General features: G+C 39.8%; 1 protein-coding gene across 3 annotated transcripts in view; it reads right to left on the bottom strand.

The window, feature by feature from the left end:
• Nucleotides 1-19238, bottom strand: part of marchf3.L (membrane associated ring-CH-type finger 3 L homeolog) — a 124231-nt gene extending 104993 nt beyond the window's left edge. Inside the window, exon 1 of one of the 3 annotated variants that reach the window (XM_018264162.2) lies at nucleotides 19023-19238. The gene's annotated coding sequence lies outside the window, so the exon portion shown is untranslated. The remainder of the gene's footprint in view (nucleotides 1-19022) is intronic. The other 2 variants (XM_018264153.2, XM_018264144.2) reach the window with 2 other exon arrangements.
• Nucleotides 19239-21439: the final 2201 nt, after the last annotated feature.

Below are 21439 nucleotides of genomic sequence, written 5' to 3'. Positions count from 1 at the left end.
TAAATATTTACATGTGACACAACGGTTGTGCCCACACTTAAAACAACCACTGTGTCTCAGAAAATCTTGTTTGCTGCTATTTTTCTCTTTGAATAGGCTCGGAGACAGTGAGTCACCCAGAGTATAGGCCCGTCTTGCTACACAACCTATTCCTGGATCTAATACCTTACAGAAATCCCTATCGGCATACAATATAGGCAAAAACTTTTTTACTGTTTTGACAATTTTTTTATATTGTCTACTATATCGTGTAATAAAAGAAACTCTTTGACCAAATTCTTTCTTATGTGTTTTATTCTGTGGGGTCAGGAGTATCTCCCTGTCAGTGGTTTCAGCTCTAGTGTAAGCCCTCTGAATAGACTACCTTTACGTGTACCTAAATAAGCTACTTCTGGATTTTACATGTCTGTTTGGAAGACTGCTCTTTGAATGCCTGTTATACACTAACACGGTTTGATCCACTTCACTAGCTGAAGGCTCAGGGCGGTGCAGCTGGGGCTCCTCCAGTACTTGGTAAGTTATGTGAATTTGTTTTGGGACCTTTTTCAACTCTTCAATAAGAATTCTTAATCCACTGCAAAATAAATAGCACTACAGGAAAATTTGTTGCATAACAGCTAATTCAGCCCAATAATGGAGTTGACTAATAGAGTTTGCAACAACAATGTAATTTTGCCGCTAGATTGCTGGTAGGATTCCTTTACCACCCTTCAGGAACACCCCAGTTCCAAAACCAATGTAAAACCATAAAGACTACATTTTCCCTAATCTAGGCAAAGCCTCAGTTCACTTAGAGTTTCTGTGGTTATGGTAGGGACATTAAAGTGAGGACAATATGCCAAGCAAGTAGTAAATAACTCGGAAAGCTGCAGATCCAAAAGCATCATTCCACTGCATCTCACTTTAGCTAGAACCTGCTTTATCTGATTTACACTCAGCCAACTGTAAATGTGATCAATTCCAAGTCACATTTGTTTCAGATAACATAGGAATCTTGAGTGCAGCGGGCCAATACTGTCAGGGAGAGAATGATTCATGAATGCCACATAGCAAGTCCCTAGCAAGCCTAGGTAATAAAAAACAAAAGCCATTGAAAGGTAAGATAGAGGGGAAAACACATCTGAAAGATAAATAGAAACCTAACAGGTACTAGGACGTCTTACAAATGTTCAACAAAACAGAGGAAGTCAATTGAATGAATTTGGATTTCATGGAAATGTGAGGAAATGTCTTTTAGAGAGTAATATGCAATGTTTTTACCTTCGGCATATTTGATATAGGTTTTTTTGAATCCTCAAATGTAATCTGTGATGCTGCCACTGGAAGAAAGATGGTTTGTTTTAAAGTCTAGGGAATGTACGATTTAAAATGCCACCTTCAAGCAGGTCTGTAAAAATACTCTATGTGCAATTTAAATTCTAATGGTCCAAAACCATTTTATTATATGTCCCTGTTGCAGTTTAGTGCAGTTATAGTACCCTGTTGGAAGAGGTATGTCTTCTGCTTGTATCTGCACACCATTACAACCATGTCCCTTAAACATATATGCACAACTGCACTGGCATGGGAGTAAGACTAAATATACCCTTTTTCAGATGGAAGAAGCTCAATGCTAAGGGAAATAAGGGATAAACTGCATTTACTTATAGCATAACTGCTATATGTGACTGTGGTTGGCTATTTAACTGGGTAGAAAACGTTGAGTTTACCAGCCACATCAACATAAAATATCAACAAGGTGCCAATCTTACCTGCGCCAAACTGTATTTCACTGGGTTCCAGAATTATCCCAAGGACCTAATGTATGTAGCCCAATTCATCTCATCACATATGGAAAAAGATTATTTGATAGTCCCTATGTGGACTGGCAGCCTATAAGAGTCTCTATTTGGAATTTTTATGCAACTCAAACTTGCCTCCAAGCCAAGAATTCAAAAAACAGCACCTGCTTTGAGGCCACTGGGAGCAATATCCAAGGGGTTGCTCATGGGTGACAGGTTGGGGATCACTGCTTTAGATTTCTGGCCAGATGACAGTGGGAGGAAGAAAGGACAGTGGCAGTAAAAAGCAGTGCCGTGATATGAAATTTAGAAAGAGCTTTGGAACTCAGTAACCAAATCAGTCATTGTATATTGGCATTAACCTGTCCAAAGACAAGTAAAAAACGGATGGCACTGGGAAACACAGCAACACAATTCCTTCTTTTTTTATTTTGTTTAATAGTGAATTCTACCTATAAACATAATGTCCAAAATGTAATAAAATCCTTATGAAATCACCTAATAGTGCAGGTATAAAACAGATTTTATGACATTCTTGGAAATATTGCAAATCAGTTTACATAAATTGCATTTATGATAAAGAGGTTATCTATCTATTACAATACAAAATACAAAAAGGAAAAATTGTGAGAGCACTCCATGGCTAAATAAAAATGTACTAAAATACATTGGAAGTGCTACTGATCTGGCCAAATTAACTACAGACATAGAAAAAAAGAAGAGGGGAGGATTAATCTCATGGAACCAATGCTGGGGTCTAGGTTATCTCTCCCCTTTGAAAGCTAATGGCGGGGGAGGACTAAGCCCTATGATGAAAACCAATGCCCAGGTCGGGAGACCTTATTTTTCAGGTAATGCTCTTATGCCGGGAGGCTTTAGCATTTGAAATTATGACCAGAGGTAAATAGTTAGGGACCGCCATATGGGTTTTACCTTGACGTGGTATGGTGGCTTATCAATCTTATGATCATAATTTTGTAACTAAAAAACCCCCTGTCTTTGTAAATACATGCATCTGCATAGATTACTGATATGACAGGGGCCCAGGGAATGTGCATTGATCAATTTTTCTTCTTTTTTTCTATGTCTGTAGTTAATTTGGCCAGATCAGTAGCACTTCCAATGTATTTTAGTACATTTTTATTTAGCCATGGAGTGCTCTCACAATTTTTCCTTTTTGTATTTTGTATTGTAGCAGATTTATTCTGTTTGGAAGTTCAGCAGCTATGCTGCAGGCCAGGCTTCCATGTGGTTTTAGCACCCCCATACCTGTCTCTTTAAATGGTTGTAACAATGCCTTTGGAAATGGGTGTTGGTCTGGGCAGTTTCTCTCTCTTAAAAGCCGCAAGCGGGGGAGGATTAATCTCATGGAACCAATGCTGGGGTCTAGGTTATCTCTCCCCTTTGAAAGCTAATGGCGGGGGAGGACTAAGCCCTATGATGAAAACCAATGCCCAGGTCGGGAGACCTTATTTTTCAGGTAATGCTCTTATGCCGGGAGGCTTTAGCATTTGAAATTATGACCAGAGGTAAATAGTTAGGGACCGCCATATGGGTTTTACCTTGACGTGGTATGGTGGCTTATCAATCTTATGATCATAATTTTGTAACTAAAAAACCCCCTGTCTTTGTAAATACATGCATCTGCATAGATTACTGATATGACAGGGGCCCAGGGAATGTGCATTGATCAATTTTTCTTCTTTTTTTCTATGTCTGTAGTTAATTTGGCCAGATCAGTAGCACTTCCAATGTATTTTAGTACATTTTTATTTAGCCATGGAGTGCTCTCACAATTTTTCCTTTTTGTATTTTGTATTGTAGCAGATTTATTCTGTTTGGAAGTTCAGCAGCTATGCTGCAGGCCAGGCTTCCATGTGGTTGTAGCACCCCCATACCTGTCTCTTTAAATGGTGTAACAATGCCTTTGGAAATGGGTGTTGGTCTGGGCAGTTTCTCTCTCTTAAAAGCCGCAAGCGGGGAGGATTAATCTCATGGAACCAATGCTGGGGTCTAGGTTATCTCTCCCCTTTGAAAGCTAATGGCGGGGGAGGACTAAGCCCTATGATGAAAACCAATGCCCAGGTCGGGAGACCTTATTTTTCAGGTAATGCTCTTATGCCGGGAGGCTTTAGCATTTGAAATTATGACCAGAGGTAAATAGTTAGGGACCGCCATATGGGTTTTACCTTGACGTGGTATGGTGGCTTATCAATCTTATGATCATAATTTTGTAACTAAAAAACCCCCTGTCTTTGTAAATACATGCATCTGCATAGATTACTGATATGACAGGGGCCCAGGGAATGTGCATTGATCAATTTTTCTTCTTTTTTTCTATGTCTGTAGTTAATTTGGCCAGATCAGTAGCACTTCCAATGTATTTTAGTACATTTTTATTTAGCCATGGAGTGCTCTCACAATTTTTCCTTTTTGTATTTTGTATTGTAGCAGATTTATTCTGTTTGGAAGTTCAGCAGCTATGCTGCAGGCCAGGCTTCCATGTGGTTGTAGCACCCCCATACCTGTCTCTTTAAATGGTGTAACAATGCCTTTGGAAATGGGTGTTGGTCTGGGCAGTTTCTCTCTCTTAAAAGCCGCAAGCGGGGGAGGATTAATCTCATGGAACCAATGCTGGGGTCTAGGTTATCTCTCCCCTTTGAAAGCTAATGGCGGGGGAGGACTAAGCCCTATGATGAAAACCAATGCCCAGGTCGGGAGACCTTATTTTTCAGGTAATGCTCTTATGCCGGGAGGCTTTAGCATTTGAAATTATGACCAGAGGTAAATAGTTAGGGACCGCCATATGGGTTTTACCTTGACGTGGTATGGTGGCTTATCAATCTTATGATCATAATTTTGTAACTAAAAAACCCCCTGTCTTTGTAAATACATGCATCTGCATAGATTACTGATATGACAGGGGCCCAGGGAATGTGCATTGATCAATTTTTCTTCTTTTTTTCTATGTCTGTAGTTAATTTGGCCAGATCAGTAGCACTTCCAATGTATTTTAGTACATTTTTATTTAGCCATGGAGTGCTCTCACAATTTTTCCTTTTTGTATTTTGTATTGTAGCAGATTTATTCTGTTTGGAAGTTCAGCAGCTATGCTGCAGGCCAGGCTTCCATGTGGTTGTAGCACCCCCATACCTGTCTCTTTAAATGGTGTAACAATGCCTTTGGAAATGGGTGTTGGTCTGGGCAGTTTCTCTCTCTTAAAAGCCGCAAGCGGGGGAGGATTAATCTCATGGAACCAATGCTGGGGTCTAGGTTATCTCTCCCCTTTGAAAGCTAATGGCGGGGGAGGACTAAGCCCTATGATGAAAACCAATGCCCAGGTCGGGAGACCTTATTTTTCAGGTAATGCTCTTATGCCGGGAGGCTTTAGCATTTGAAATTATGACCAGAGTTAAATAGTTAGGGACCGCCATATGGGTTTTACCTTGACGTGGTATGGTGGCTTATCAATCTTATGATCATAATTTTGTAACTAAAAAACCCCCTGTCTTTGTAAATACATGCATCTGCATAGATTACTGATATGACAGGGGCCCAGGGAATGTGCATTGATCAATTTTTCTTCTTTTTTTCATTATCTATCTATTATATAAAAAAATAATTTTTATCCAGATTGTAAGTCGACTAGACTTTAGCTTTGACACTTTATAAAAGAACAAAATATCACTGAACAAAATATCACTAAACAAAATATCACTAAAGTTTGTTCAACAGCTCAGACCTGCTGAAATCCCATTATTTCCTGTGGGAAGATGAATAACAACTTCTGGGAAAAATGAAAAGACGTGTATATTTCTGTCAATGGTTCTGTTGAATTCCTACTGAATTGCTACTGAAAATTGGGATTTCAGTTACAATTTGGCTAAATTTCCATCACTGCTTTAACAGCTACTTCCCTGCAATGGAAACCTTTTGAAGATTATATATAGGGAAACCAAAAAAAGTAATCAAATTGGTAAAGATTACTGCTACAACCCATTATGATGTATATTCACAAGCAGTATACTGATATATTTGAGAAAATACCAAACCATAATCAGTATGATGGGATCAGACAGTTAGGGGCAGATTTACATAGGGTCGAATATCGAGGGTTAAATCCTTCGAATATCGAAGTCGAAGGATTTAGCGCTATTCCTACGATCGAACGATTTTAATCCATCGATCGAAGGATATTCCTTTCGATCAGAAAATTGTTAGGGAGCCTATGGGGACCTTCCCCATAGGCTAACATTGGCCTCGGTAGCTTTTAGGTCAGAATTAGGGGGTCAAAGTATCTTTTAAAGAGACAGTACTTCGACTATCGAATGGTCGAATAGTCAAACGATTTTTAGTTCGAATCGTTCGATTCGAAGTCGTAGTTGAAGGTCGAAGTAGCCTATTCGATGGTCGAAGTAGCCATATTCGACCATTCGAAATTCAAAGTATTTTTACTTCACAATTTGCTTGAACAAATACATCATATTGTTCTTATGAAATATTTCACTATGAACAAAGGTTAAACATTATTGTTCTCACCATTAAAGAGTTTATTTGCCACAGACAGGAAAACATATGATTGGTGGAGGAAAGACCGAGAAGTTTGGGGTTGGGGATGGAGGATAGTCACACTCAAGAGCATTAACAAGGCCCTCCCTTTGCTTCTATAACGCTCTCTACTCTTCTGAAAATGCTGGAATATTATTGCAGATAAAAAAGATGTTAAGCTGTATTGAGATGAGAGATCTGTAAAGGTCAGTCTAGTACAGTCAACAAACCAACTTTATACAGACCTCCATTGTGCATGTGAGTATTTTTGTGCTGTAACAAAGTAAGACCCTGCTCCAGACTAAGTAGGAATCACAGTATTGATTTCACGGAAACCATAGACTGTAACATTACAGATATTGGCAGATAGCATAGCATCCACCAAACCTAGACTCATTAGACCGCCAGATGGCTGTGTGCGGAATGCTACACTCGTGGCAGCAATGGGTATGTATTAAATATCCATTTTCAGTAATCCGAAGGGCAGTCTTATAACTTGTGGCCACACAGTTAATCAATATATCTTTCTGTACATGCTGTAAAACTGCACATGCATTTGCAGAATTTATCTAGCTAAAGTGCTGACAACGTCTGCCTGTAAAAAAAAAAAAACCATATAGACAGCATTTTAGTTCATAGCATCTCATGCTACAGCAAATGTGTAATAGCGTAAATGTAATAGAAACATTATATCAATATAATTATTTACTGGGTACCAGTAAATAATGATTTCATTTAATTAAGGGGAAAAAAATCTATACAGGTCTTGAACTGACTCGGGCCACAGAAAACCTCTGGAGGGCCACATTTCAATATGGGATTCTAAATGGACAGTCATGATGTACAACACCAGAGATACCCGTAGAGACTACGTACTAAGCAATGTACAAATATGGAACTGCTGTGAAATGAGAATTTGCTAAATAATGCCTCAGCTATTACTGCGAGACGGCTGCTGGTAAAGAGTATGCTTTTTAATACTGACTAAGAAGATTCTCCTGATATATAACAACGATGCCTCTTCTTAAAACAGTAGAGACTAACAGGATTACAGCTCACATCAACTATTTTATTATGTTAAGTACCATTCAGAAATGAAAGGCCATCTGTCTTAGGCAATAAATAGCAGGAGTCTGCATTTTTTACCTGCCTGCAACATTATTTATGGAACAAGGAACTTGCGACCCCAGGGGATAAAAACCTCATCTGGAATAACGAGTATCTCATCAGTTTGGGTGCCTAGTTAGGAACTCAGAAAGGCAGCAAGACTTTCTGCCCTCACTTGCTAAATGCACAGAGTAAATATAGAACGGCTTGAACTTCTTTTTGCTGAGGAGTTTAAAAATGCTGATTACAGTAGCATGTGAATTCAGCTGGTTTAAAGTGAAAACAAATAAAAAGGATTTACATGCATGGCACAGTTTATTCTCCAAAGAAGGTTTCTTTCTCTCCATTACTTTTTCCAAAACAGGCTTGACCTTATCAGACCTTAAAGGAAGTGTTAAGCATAAAAAAATGCCAAAAATGTAATCTAAAAAAAGCTGGAGTGACTGGATGTCTAACATAATAGCCAGAGCATTACTTCCTGCTTTGCAGTGACCAATCAGTGACTTGAGGGGGCACATGGGGCATTTGCTTTTGAATCTGAGCTGCATGCAAAGGATCAATTGCAAACTCACTGAACAGTTATGTCCCATGTGGGCTCCCTTAAAGTCACTAATTAAGCTCTCTCAGTTAGAGTGTTGAAAAGCAGGAAGTAGTGTCCTGGCTATTATGTCAGACATCCGCTCACTTCAGCCATTATAGATTACACTTTTGGCTAACCAACTATATTAGAAAGTTACTTTACTGAGTAAATGAGAACTACTGAAATAAAATGAAAAATCCAGGGTGACTTAGCCACAGACCAGAGGAGGGCATAATGGGCTATACCTACCATACAGGGGCGTGACTATAGAGGAAGCAGACCCTGCGGCTGCAGGGGGCCCAGGAGGTATAGGGGGCCCCATGAGGCTCAAATTCATATACAATTTCAATACATTTTGGTAAAACAGGACAACCTCTGGATATGTTTGGGGCCCTAAAATTAATTTGCTGTGGGGCCCAGTAACTTCTAGTTACGCCACTGCTACCATATATAACCTTTTCCCATCTCTTATAAATAACTAAAAATTACAGAATAAAAGAAAACATAAGAATTCTTTTTATGGCAATAAAGATCACTGTTTTGTGGTGCAATTGGGCAAAATGTTCCCAAGACAGAGGGTCAAAACCAGGGAAATGAGGGACAACTATCAACAATGTGATCGCTTTGAACCCAAAAATTCTCCGACACAGAATTTTCCTTGTTTTACTCAGCGAAACTAACTGTATAATATTTTATGCATTTGAAGTTCATAAGTGTGTAGCAAATTGGCTTTGGGGTAGTTGTCTGTATGTTATGTATCACTCTGTATGCAGAGGACACTACTGGGAAAAGCCCCTTTAGCTAGCGAGTTTATTGATTTAGATCAGACTCCAACAGGTAGTATGATACATTTTATTGGACTTTCATTTGCTATAAAGCAACATAAAAAAGTCTTCAGGCTCATTTCATATTGCTGTGGATCTTTTTGAAATGAACACATACAGCCTCCCATAGTCTACTCTGGATTTCCACTCGACTGCCAATGATTTCAGTAAATATTTGTATTCACAGCTTTCGTGTATTTATTGCTGAGGATTGAACTGCATTTAAAAGGAAAATACCTTAAATTTCAAATAGAAATGTTATTAAAACTGGAAGGAAAATGCAATCTACCCTAGTCCGTTCAGAGTGAGAATAAAGTAAGCACTGGGCAATCATTTATTTGGGTGCAGTGTGTGTGATGTCACTGCACTGCAGTCTCCACTAATATTTTTTGCAGCAGGTTAGTTAACGTGGCACCCATTTGAGAACTGTATTATATGTTTCCTTCCGCATGCACCTCACAACAGGGACCTTGTCATTCCAATCTGCCTTGAAGCAGGTGATAATTGTGTTCTATACGTAAATCAGCTGCAGGGAACCATAAAAACTTTACTGTTTATTCTAGAGGTTCAGAAAGCATATTAAACCGAGTAAGGGATCATCCCAAGAATTTAGCGGGCGAATCTGCTGTTCTATAAATTTTGTGGGTGGTGCTAGTATGCATGTAAATTTTTATAGTGCTAATTGTTTCAGCAGCCCTGTAAGCATTAATAGCACAATATAATAATATGATATCAATAAATCAGAAAACACAATTACATTTAACATTACTAACAATTGAATTTTTTTCACGAATCTAAAAATTTTAGTTTTTTTTGTAAAAACCACAAAAATTTATGAGAGGTATTCATTTTTTTGGATCGTTCAGCGTTATATTGCATTCGTACTTTTTTTATTCAGCTCTTTTAATAAATGTCAATGACAAAAGTGAGTACAGTCGTCGTTTTAAAAACTGCTAAACCCACTAAATTCCAACCGTTGATAAATAGGCCTCTAAGTATTAAGATACAATAGAAAGGAGATCCCTGTCCCACAAAGCTTACAATCTAAGTAAAAGGCATTAATGGTAGTACAGTATTTGCATAAAGGATATCCAATCTATGTCACGGAGTGGCTTTGGAGAAAAAGCTTTGTAAGGTTTATAGAGCTGCTACACACAGGTCTGAACAACTGAATGTGTACCCATAAGCTCAAAATTACACTGACTGAATCATTCTATTATTACACTCAACATCTGAATGAACATAGCTTCCAATTCTCTTTAGCCATACAAGAATAATAGAATTTATTTATAACTGTCAGGGGTGCTGTTCCAAAGACATCAGTTCTCACTGAAACGTATATCACTGATACATAGAAATGCAAATATGCAGAGAAGGAAATTTCTGATCTCTTAACCATCTATCTTACAGATCTACAGCCTCATATTTTACACCCAAGATAAAACCTATTAATACATGGGCTATATTTTTTGTTAATAGATCACATGAAAATCATGAGTTAGAAAAACAGGAAAAAAAATTTATAATCATAAAAACTGGAGACTTTGTGTCTAAAACACTATGCTTTCATTTATAGCATGGTTGTTTGCTTAGCAACCCCAAGGGATATAGAAAGCACTTCCTGGTCGTGTGTCTCTATGTAATTCTCAATCTTTTGCATTTCTGAACGTAGCAGGTGAAAGCAGAGAAATCAATACCTTGTTTCTGCTCTTAATGACTTGCAAACAGATGGCAGCAGCCAGGCTGAAAACACCAACATGAAGGACAAATGAGGTGTGGTCTCTGCCTTCTAGAAATCTTACTTGACAGGTGCAATCGATAGCAAGCAATGGAGCAGTTCTTAAAGCAATGACAAAACTACTTTCCTGGTCAGGAAATAAATGAAAATTGTTGCCTGAATAGGTGTTCCTCAGCTTCTTTTTGGCTACAAATCTCAACATCCCCACACAACCTTCAACAGGGATTTCTGAAGTGGACGTGCAGACACAGCTGGAAGACCACAAGTTGGAGATCCTTTTTAGCAACTGATCATAAACAAGTACATGACAGGTTTAATGCTTTTTACGGAACCTTGTCTATGATTAAGTGCACACTGACTAAATGCATTAGGTGGTGGAGTTTTACTTAAGATTCCAGGTTTCTGTCCCCTCACCCAGATACATTTCTGCCTAGTGTTTCTTTTACTTGCCTTCTGTGAACATAAACAAATCTCACTGTGCTAGGCTCAGGATATTTATGCCTAGGATACAACCCAATTGTTCCCATTTAGGTGGACAATGTTGATTACTGGGCCCAAAATAGGCAGGACTTGCAAGTAGCTTCTGCTTTGGGCGAGTTGGGGGCACGCCTGGTGGCAACTGGGTGTGGCTGGCACATATCAGGGGGTGTGGCCAACACAGTCACAATTTTTAATCTGGGAATGTTGGGAGGTATGTGGTTCATAGAGCTTGGTCTTGGGGTGACTATTTTATTTTTTAAATTTGTTAAAATTCTAGTTTAATGGAGAACTAAACCATAAAAATGAATATGGCTAAACATGCCATAGTTTATATGCTGAACTTCTTGCAGCAATGAACCAGGATTTCAAACTTGTCACAGGGGGTCACCCTCTTGGAAAGTGTCTGTGACACTCACATGCTCAGTGGGCTCTGAGCAGCTGTTGAGAAGTTAAGTTTAAGGGTTATTGCAAATTATCAAGCAGAAAATGAGGTTCACATGTAAAATAAGCCTATGCTACAGGGCTGATTATTAAATTCTGATGCTAGTTGCACTGTTTTCTGTGCTGCCATGTAGTAATATAGTTGTACCTGTATGTTACTAATCAGCCTTATATTGTGACATTTATATTCTAAGCGTACTGTATATTTTGAGTCCCTAAGCTCAGTGACAGCATAACAGAACATTTGTACTGAATCAGCAGAAAAGAAGACGGAGAGCTACTGGGGTATCTTTGGAGGCACAGATCTTTACTGCTAAAGGAATGTAGTTGGCTTGGGCTGGTACAGAAGCCCAAAACATAATGTATAACATTTCTAGCTTGCTTATTTAGCTAAGCTTTAGTTCTCCTTTAACACTATCCCTATCCATTCATCAGTCTTTTTATATTCCAGCCCACTTTCCTTTATTTTGTGCCAGAAGCTCTTCTGCTTACCCATTGAAATAACTCTTTATGCAGCTTGTGGCCAGAAAATATGTGGTGGAAACTGTCCTGGCCCCCCATATAAATAATTGCTGTGCAGTAGGTTGAATACCTGCAGGTAACCTTAGTGCAATGTGGGTATTGGGTGGGTTATCACATGCGGGTGTGGGGTTTACAGGTCAGGTCTAGTACAATTTTATTCCACTGTCTCCCTTTCTTCCTGTTCTATCTGACATCCGATGACAACAGAGTGGTATAGTTGTTTGGGTTGCTAGTGAAGCTGTTGTGGTTCAAGTCAGAAGCGGTGTGGATAACGCTACAGTAGGTACGTGTGTGGGTAGGTCTAGTCAATAACCACAGGGCAGGACTTGTAAGTAGGAAAAGTGAGGGGACAGAATGTATAGATGGCATTTGGCCAACCTGTAGCTTTGCCAAGTTCTGACAGCCAAAGGCATCTTCCTGAAATGGCAGACCCAAAATGTGTTTGTTTTTTTTAAAAAAAAAAGCAACACTATGCCACTAATAAAAATGGCACATGCCTGTGACTTATGAACTATTCACTTAAAATATACACAAGTTGTATTTTATTATCTTTTCCCAGAGTACTACAAGAAATTTATTGTATCTCACAAAGCAAGTTTATGTCCTATGAATTACAGGGGGAAAACAAAGAAGTACATAATCCCATACAGAGACATGCATGTTGTGAGCATATAAATAGGACTGCAGCCTACAGAGCTATAAACATTGCTTCCAATTCTTCCCTTGCGTGTTTACAAATATAGCGGATATAAGAGGCTCCCTCCGGGAATATGGACATGCACAAGCAAGTGGAAACTTGCAATACCAGGGAATCTCACGGAAAGCTGTGCTTCTCCACACGGAGTTCTGGGTGGAGCCATGTAGATGAGCCATTCTCACTCGCTTCTCTATTCAGTTCTCAGGCTGGAGTATGGACGCACAGCAGTTTGGAAAGACCAGAGCAGTAATATAGCAGTAGGCTGTGTATTTAGAAAAGCAGCACATTTACTGATATTATCGGTACGGATTCCAGATATAGAGAGGGATGCTGAATGTGCTGTGAAATCAGAGGGATGGTTGGAAGCAAAGTGAAAAAGTCATTATTCGTTTATTTAACTCCTGACATGCAACAGGGTTTCTAAAAGTTTATAGGCCATGACTCATCTCCCAGAGAATATCCACATCTCCCACATAATCCCATCAGAACAACGCTGATCAGATATGCATGGCTTTGGGTTTCTCATTCATATGCCAGTGAAAGAGAATGAAATATTTTCAACCACCCATTTACTGTATTATAAATATAAGAAAAACATTTAGTAATTTTAAATATACCTGTAATGTTGTTTGGACCCTGATAACTTCTGTCATGTGGGGGGTCAGAGGAAGGATGCTATAATAGATTTCCTATCTCTCATACAGTAAAGGGCATATTTATTAAAATTTAAATTTTTAGAAAAAGAAAACTTGTGACACGTAGCAAAATGCAGTCAAGAGTTTTTTTCAGATTGTGTTTTCTATATCGCCATACATTTTTGAATGGGTTACTCTCAGTTGTGTTTTTCCTGTGCTTGGGATATAAAAAAAAAATGTAAAGAAACTTTCCATTGACTTCTATAGCAACTCGCCAAGTTTTTTTGGTATTTTTATTGTGAATCCTAACTTGATACATCTTTAAAATTCATGCTTTTACGTGGCAATTTTTCTAGAAAAAGGCATTGATTGTAATTTTTTTTGCCATGATTTTCTCGAATTGCAGCAAAAAAAAACATCCTCAATTTTTAATACATCAGCATCTATACATTTATTTTATGATTATTTTATACATTTAGATGCTAAATGGCACCACTGCAGCAACCAGTCCGGGCTAGGCTTTTATTATCCAGATTTTTACTATGTGAGGTAACAGGTTGGTGCTTCCAGTTATTAAATACTTGTAGGCAGGCCTCCAGAAAAAAATACATTTGCAGGGATGAGGGTTGACCTAATCTGCTCACTAATGCAGGAATCTTTGAGTGCTCTATACAAAATGGCCTGTAACTTATCATCCATGTTTAAAACAAAGGCAAAGTGACGATAGCTGGTTCTATATTATGGGAGTTCAACCGCAGATGTAGAATTGCTTTTCCTTTTAACCTGTTTATGAAACACATGCTATGTTTTTAAAGTTCATTACAAGTATTTTACTGTACATCTATACTTTTAAATGGGAATTGTCTTGTTTGGATATTACTGATAGGGTTGCCACCTTTTGGGGCCATGTGATCTGGACTGGGGGGGGGGGCATGCCGGTGACGTCACGAGGCAGACCGGTGACATCACGGGCAGACCTCTGACATCAGAGGAAGGTCCTCTATAATGTGGCAGCGCTATGACGTAGCGTGGCCACGTTTCCTAAATTAGGAGAACAGGACAGTACAGCCCTTCTGAAAAATGGGCTGTCTGGGTGAAAACATAAATATGGCCAAAAGTATCCAGACTCTCCATATAGAATGACATGATCTAATTTTAGACCCACGGGGGTCTAACCTAACCGACGAGTTTTAATTACCTTTAGAAAAAACGTTAGTCAATATTAGTCATGAACAAGGGTTTTTATGGGTCGAGAAGTTGCACACAAGCGCAAAGTTATCATATACAATGTCGAACATCGGCTCGAGTGGTAAAAGGCTGCTGCCATTGGAAATGTGCCAGTCTGATGGACAAGCCTGGGCTTGGCAGATGCCTGGAGAAAGATACCAAACTTAAAACAAAATGCTGATTGTGATGCTTGGTGGAGGAGAAATAATGCTCATCAGCTATTTTTCGTGGTTTGGGCAGGAGCTCATAAACGGTTTTGAAATAATGCCAGGGATAGTTGTGCCCACCAATAATTTTTAAACCATTAAGCAGGGTGCAGTGAGGCTGTGACCACAAAATTCATACAGTCCTCAACCCATTATCAATATATTAATTGAGACATTTTGTGCCTTAAGCTACTAAAAATGCCCTCGCCTTTAAACAAAGCAGGGATTGTTTGCCCATATATTGCAATATATTCAAGCTGGTCATCTACATCAGTTATCCCTGGTCTGGCCAGTCCTACACTCAAATTTCATCTGATTTATTAAGAATTTTACTGATTCATTATACATTTTACACAGGGACTAAGTTTTACCTACAATTTACTTGCTGCTTTCAAAGTTAAAACTGAACTAATGCCTCCAAGCACAAAGTGGTGTGCATAAAGAATGAGTGAGTGGAGATGGAGTGGAAGAAGCTGACTGGCATGCAAAGAGCCCTGATCTCAATCTCATATCTGTAGGATGAGCTGGAATGTTGTTCCCAAGCTCCTTGTAGCTAAATGGAAACAAATCCCAACAACAATATCTAGAGGAAAGCCTTCCCAGAAGAGTAAAAGCAAAGGAAGGCTAACTTCATATATACTCTCAGGTATAGAATAAGATGTTGAATCTGTAGATGTCAAGATACTTTTAGGGTAAATTTTGTCTTTTTGTTATTATTTTATTTACACGTGCATCATGATGGCAACCCTCTAAATAAGGACTCTGTAAGCCATGAACTATAGAACTTAAAGAAACCCCTTTAAATGATAAAATTACTCATGCATGCCTGTGTGATTCTTTAAAAGATATCTGCATTCTATAATTTGGAAAGCACATTCATGCACCCCACAATGTTCCCTCGACCGTGCATACACTTGGCTGAGCATTGCCCACCCAGTCTGTATGTGTTCACAAGTGCATGATGCAGAGGGAATACCAGCACCCCTCTCATCTCATAAAACTTTCAGTTGACTTTGGCCTCACCTCCTCCATGCAGCGATTGCTTTTAGGCATCGGTTTCTTGCAGTTATACAATCCAGATTTACTGCCAATATATGCAGACACAGTTGTGGTCACGCTTGCTTGCCAATTCATCCTGCTGTAACTATTGCCTGTCACAGGGTAATGCAAGTCACATCCATCATCTTTGTGAGTTATGAATCCACATGGCAGGTAAGCACATAGACAACATGTTTTATTTGCTAGAACAACTCCAGACCTTGTGACCTGCAACTCTGCGCATTCTGGGAGAGATATTTCAATAAGGGCAAGCAGGCTACACATCTCTAATTTATCCATAGCAGTAATTGCCACTAGAAACACATTAGCTAGCAATGATTTCTTGAGTAAACAGACCAAGTAATAATGACGCTTGTCCTTAGAAAAATGCAGTAACACAGCCCCAATAAAAGTTATTGTGTGGCTGGGTGTTCTCTAATTATATCATTTCACTGTCTGTAAATACATCTATATGTTATAATTACTGTGATTGGCTCTCTTGATTGCAGGGTAAGGGCATGACAAATGGCAGAAACTGGTGAACTGGTATTGTGATACATTCCACAGGCAAGCAATTATATACACTTCCTGCATTAAAGTGTTGGAATATACACATTTAGAGTATTTGTCACCTATTTTTAGACACACAATGGTTTCCCATGCAGAGCAGCTATTAGTGGAACTACAACTGCTGAGCTGGCAGGGGATGCTGGGACTTTACGTTTCATTATTGGAGCACCAAGGGCTGCCTTGTTAAAGTATGGCACTTCAGTGTATTAATACAGAGAATATAGACTATACACTGGTGTGCTCAAATCCTACAGCCAAAGTAAACTTTTAAATATAGAAATATTTATTTATTTACACTTGTCTCGGGTGGGTCCCGGTGCAGAGGCCAGGATCTTTCGCTTAATTCACAGTATTTAATATGCATTAAATGGTAGACAGGTCACTCACCGATCCAGATCCCTGGCACGGGTTCAACACCCCGAACCCACAGCTTTGAGAGACTCTCACTGCCAATATGGAACCCTTTCAGCATGTACTCTACAAATCAGCAGGCAGTGGTGAAGTTAAAAAGCAATTACTGCTGCCTGCTGATTCGTAGAGTGCACGCCGAAAGGGTTCCATATTGGCTATTAATACAGAAAATCCAAAAAATTACCAAAGATTTATTAGGTTATGTATTAAAAGGCACTAAGATAGCCCAGGCGCAGTACTACAATCAGCAAGTGACATTTACTGGTCACCTGTTTAAAAGTAAACATTTTATTGGTTTCTATGGGTTACTGCTCCTGGGCACACTTAATGCCTTTTATTACATATGGGGGTTAGTACCTTTGATACAGCAGGCTCAGCTTGACTGCACAGATGTTAGTTAGGACTGGAAAATATAGATCCATCCGCCTCAGTGGTCTTAGATCTCTCCTTGGGGCATACCAGCAGTTGCTTACAACCGGTGTATATCCTAAAGACTTCTACTCTATGTAGGTAGGTAAGTAGTAAGGGAACAGTGCAACATAATAGCAAAAGCTGTGCATTACCCATGGTGGTCTAACCAAATAAACATGTGGAAACACTCAGGTGTAATATAGGTGTGTAGAACAGGGTTGCCGTTATAACAGTGTCATTTATCATCATCAAATTGAATCTAACTGGAGGATTGGTTATTCCCCAGTGAATTGTTTCTCAAAATTGGAATGGCTATTGATCTGTGTGAATCACTGGTTCATAAGAAGCATTACAATTACTTCTAATTGTGGTTCCACACGACAAGTTTGGAAGGCAGATCTCTGGGTAACAGGAGCAAGAAGCATGGGCCGTCTCTAAGAGCTAGGCTATATTTTCCACCTAATTACCCTTCTGACAGAAAGTAGCATTTGTCAGTAATAGGATAGAGGGGTGGCCTCTGGTGCTCCCATTTTATATCCCAGGAATCGGCTAGGGGGGCATTGGACTGGCTTACACATAATAATAGCTATGTACATTACGTTGCTGGTGTTGTTGTTAAAGCAGTTCTAGTGCCCTGCAGGTGGTATACCTGCAATAGGGCTCAGCTCAGATTAGTCGCCTTAAACGCTAATGCATTCCTCCGGCTGCCTCGCACGGCTGCACTGTCCACTCTGGTTTCTGATCAAACTTTTTTTTTTTGCTTATGATTACGGTTCTAAAGAGCTGTGTCACAGATTAACCCAAATATGCTGAAAATTGTTCCAGCCCGCTGCCAAACATCAGGTCAGTGGGCTGTGAAATGGTCTTTCATGGCAGCTTCCAGTCTTATTCTAATCTTCATGATCTCAGATTACTTTACATTTGCATATAGGCAGCATACTCTCTATGTACACACACACACACACAATATGTCTGCTTATACTTTGTACTCCAGTACTTATATATAAATTAAACACACATATACAGACCAAGATAATGATGATGACAGATAAATGGCATATAGATATTATATACTTAAATGTATGAACTTGATAGCTACATATCTTATTTCCAAACCACAAGAATCACAAATCTACATAATGAAGTAGCACAATGACATTACAATCCAATGCAGCGCCCCTAAGTCCCAGCTCAGACACACACAGGTCATCGTCATGTGCAGGCTCTAATTCTATTTAATGTTATTGAATCCCAGAAGCAAGCCCCCAGCATTCCTCTGTGCTGCCCCCCATCTGATGCAAATACAAAGGGCATGGCACACAATAGATGAGGTTCAAAGTCACTGCACTTGAGACTCTTTCATTCATCCCCTGGACACTGGGCTCCAAGAACAGCTGGCAGCAGGGCTGTAATAAAGTGCAGCAGGGCTCAGGGCTGTAATAAAGTGCAGCAGGCAGCATTCTGCATTTGGGCTGGGAGATCATAAAGTTTAAGGGCAAGTCAGACCAGACAAGATCATCCCCCCCTCCTGCTTCCAATTAGGGGAGAAGTTCAAGATACCATTCATCAGTCAGCAGTGGCAGACCCCACAGAAGCACAACAATGACAAGCCGGGGGTTACAGGATAAAATGACAAGCCGGGGGTTACAGGATAAAATGACAAGCCGGGGGTGAAACAGTGCCAGAGACTATACTATAGAACTCTCCATATACTGTCATATATATGTTATACACTGGGTTTTAATCCCAGTAAGTAGCTGCCAGTACTCTCGGGATATATAGAATATATAGATATGATTTTCTCACCTTAGTGAATCAACAAGCCATGTAGGAAGAAGCGGTGATGTGTGTATGAGCGCTCCCAGCTCCCCGTGCTGCTATTATACAGGTCACAGATACTATACAGAGCAGCTCACAGGCAGCCGCACTCACTACCCCGAGCTCACAGCTGCCCGAGCCGCCAATTCATTGAGCTGCCGGAGAAGAGGCAGGGACGGAGCTATGATTGACAGCTCCCTCAGCGAGTCCCCGCGCCGGCTGCTGCCAGACAATAACAAAAGCAGCCAATAAGGCAAGAGGGAGAGGGCGGGCGGCCATCAGGGACTCATTCAAGACTGCAAAGCGGTGGGAACGTCTTGTTAGTTTTGGAGGTGTTAAAGCTGCAGGAGTGGGGGAATGCGGACCCCTGCTGGACGCTAACGTGCTAGTGTCGGGGTGACCTCCAGCAGCGGCGTCACTGGACTGGCTTGTTACCACAGCTTTGCCTGTAACTGTAAAGCGTCTTGTGTTTGGCAAATGATGCCCACAGGTGTCTAGTCTTGCGAATGTTGTGATTGTAATAAAACTCTGTGTCTGTAGGACCGAACGTTTGTCAGTGCCTGTGTTTATATGTCTCTATGTCACTGAGGCGACTCTTCCTGCCAGAGAAACCTTAATTAGGACCCATACATATGTTTCTATTAACCTTACCCACCTGCTACCGGTATCTTCAATTACATGAACATTGATTACATGGGTGTAACAACAGAGGAAGCAGATTGTGGCTGCAGGGAGGCATAGGGGCCCCATGACGCCCTAATCATACTCAATGTCAATAAATTATAGTGAAACAGGTAAATGAAGACGTTACGGGGGCTTGGAAAATAATTTACTATGGGTCCCAGTAATATCTAGTTGCGCCAAGCCTTAATTATACAGCCAGCTTCAGTATTAAAGCCAGGCGAATTTTCTCTCAGGCGAATAATCGTTACTCCACAAATCCACTAAAGTGCGAATTTTTACCTCTTTCGCCAGAGTTTCCTTCGCCAGCTTAGACCTGGCGAACTGATAAGATGACACTACATCCTCCTCAATCTTATGTCAGTGACGTCATATCCTGTATTCCAAAAGTTTATTAAAATTATAAAAAAACGCTGGTGTTGTTTCATATTTTAAAGCAGGATTGTCTTTAAAAGTTGTAACTATTAAACATTTTTGTTCTAACCTTTTTTTAACCATTTAAGGGGTATGCCACATTTGTTTTAGGATGGGCTCATATCTAGGGCATTAGAGGATCTCTTTTGTCTTTATTTTGTTTCCTTGGGCATTTGTAATAATAAGTGGCCACTTTAAGCATTTACAACAACATATATTTGACCTGTATCTACCCGTTCTATTCAAATTGACCTAAGTGCAAGTGTACTAACAAAGTTTCGCTAGGCAGAAACAAGCATTAGCAAAAGATCACCAGGAAATGCTTGCGCTGACAAATTTATGCTAGCGAAACTTTGCCAGTGTTTTGGCTGGCGAGACACAACTTCACATTTTAGTGAATATGTGTAATGGTAGAGAATTTGCATCTGGTGAAGTGGCGTGAAGTGTGGCAAAGCCTTCTCAGGTGAAAATTCACTCTTTAGTGAATTTGCCCCTTTGACTCTTTACATCATACCAAAGGTTAATTTAAGGCTGAACAATCCCTTTAATAACATTGACATTGTGTATCATATTTACCAGTAAGGCCAGTAAAATACTAGCTAGATGTAGTGTTGCCACCCGGCCAGTATTTTACCGGCCTACCCGGTAAAACACCAGCCAAGGCCGGGTCTGGTATTACAAATTTACCGGCAATGTAGCTGCCGGTAAATTTGTAATACACCTAAAAAAGCCCTTGGCCTGCCCCCAGCCTGCTCAAAACGAACCCTTTTTTTTCTGGGATTCTTGCCAAACTAGCGCATTGGCTCCGCCCCTTTGACATCATGCCTGCCCAGCCAATAGTGCATCATGGCACCGCCCCCTTTATCATCACAACCCGCCCTTTTACCCCCACCCCTCCACCTGCCGTTAAAGATTTTTTTAGAAGGTGGCAACCCTAGCTAGATGGCAACCTTAGTTGTACAGAATAGCTGTTCTCCTCAAGGGCCGCCAAAAATAAAGTTAAAAATGTAATATTTATTATAGATTAATTAAAAAAGGAACAGTATCTCCATTGGCCCTACACATTTTGTGCCCCCAGGGCACTTAGTCATGGGCTGTCTTTACCTGCCAGGAAGTAGGTGTTTATAGGAGACATGACCAATGAGAAACAAGATACAAAACATTTAAATTTAAGGCAAAAAATGGGGGAATGTCTTTTAAAGTGACACACTCTCAAAATCCTTAAAGTGATACAATCCCAAAAGCTTATATATACATATAGATTCAAAGCACTCAGTATTTACATACATCATATATACAACATGAAGAGA

This window comes from Xenopus laevis, chromosome 1L, assembly GCF_017654675.1.
Source record: "Xenopus laevis strain J_2021 chromosome 1L, Xenopus_laevis_v10.1, whole genome shotgun sequence".
Taxonomy (NCBI): domain Eukaryota; kingdom Metazoa; phylum Chordata; class Amphibia; order Anura; family Pipidae; genus Xenopus; species Xenopus laevis.
The sequence above is the reverse complement of the archived record's forward strand: the minus strand, read 5'-3'. Positions and strand labels throughout refer to the sequence as shown.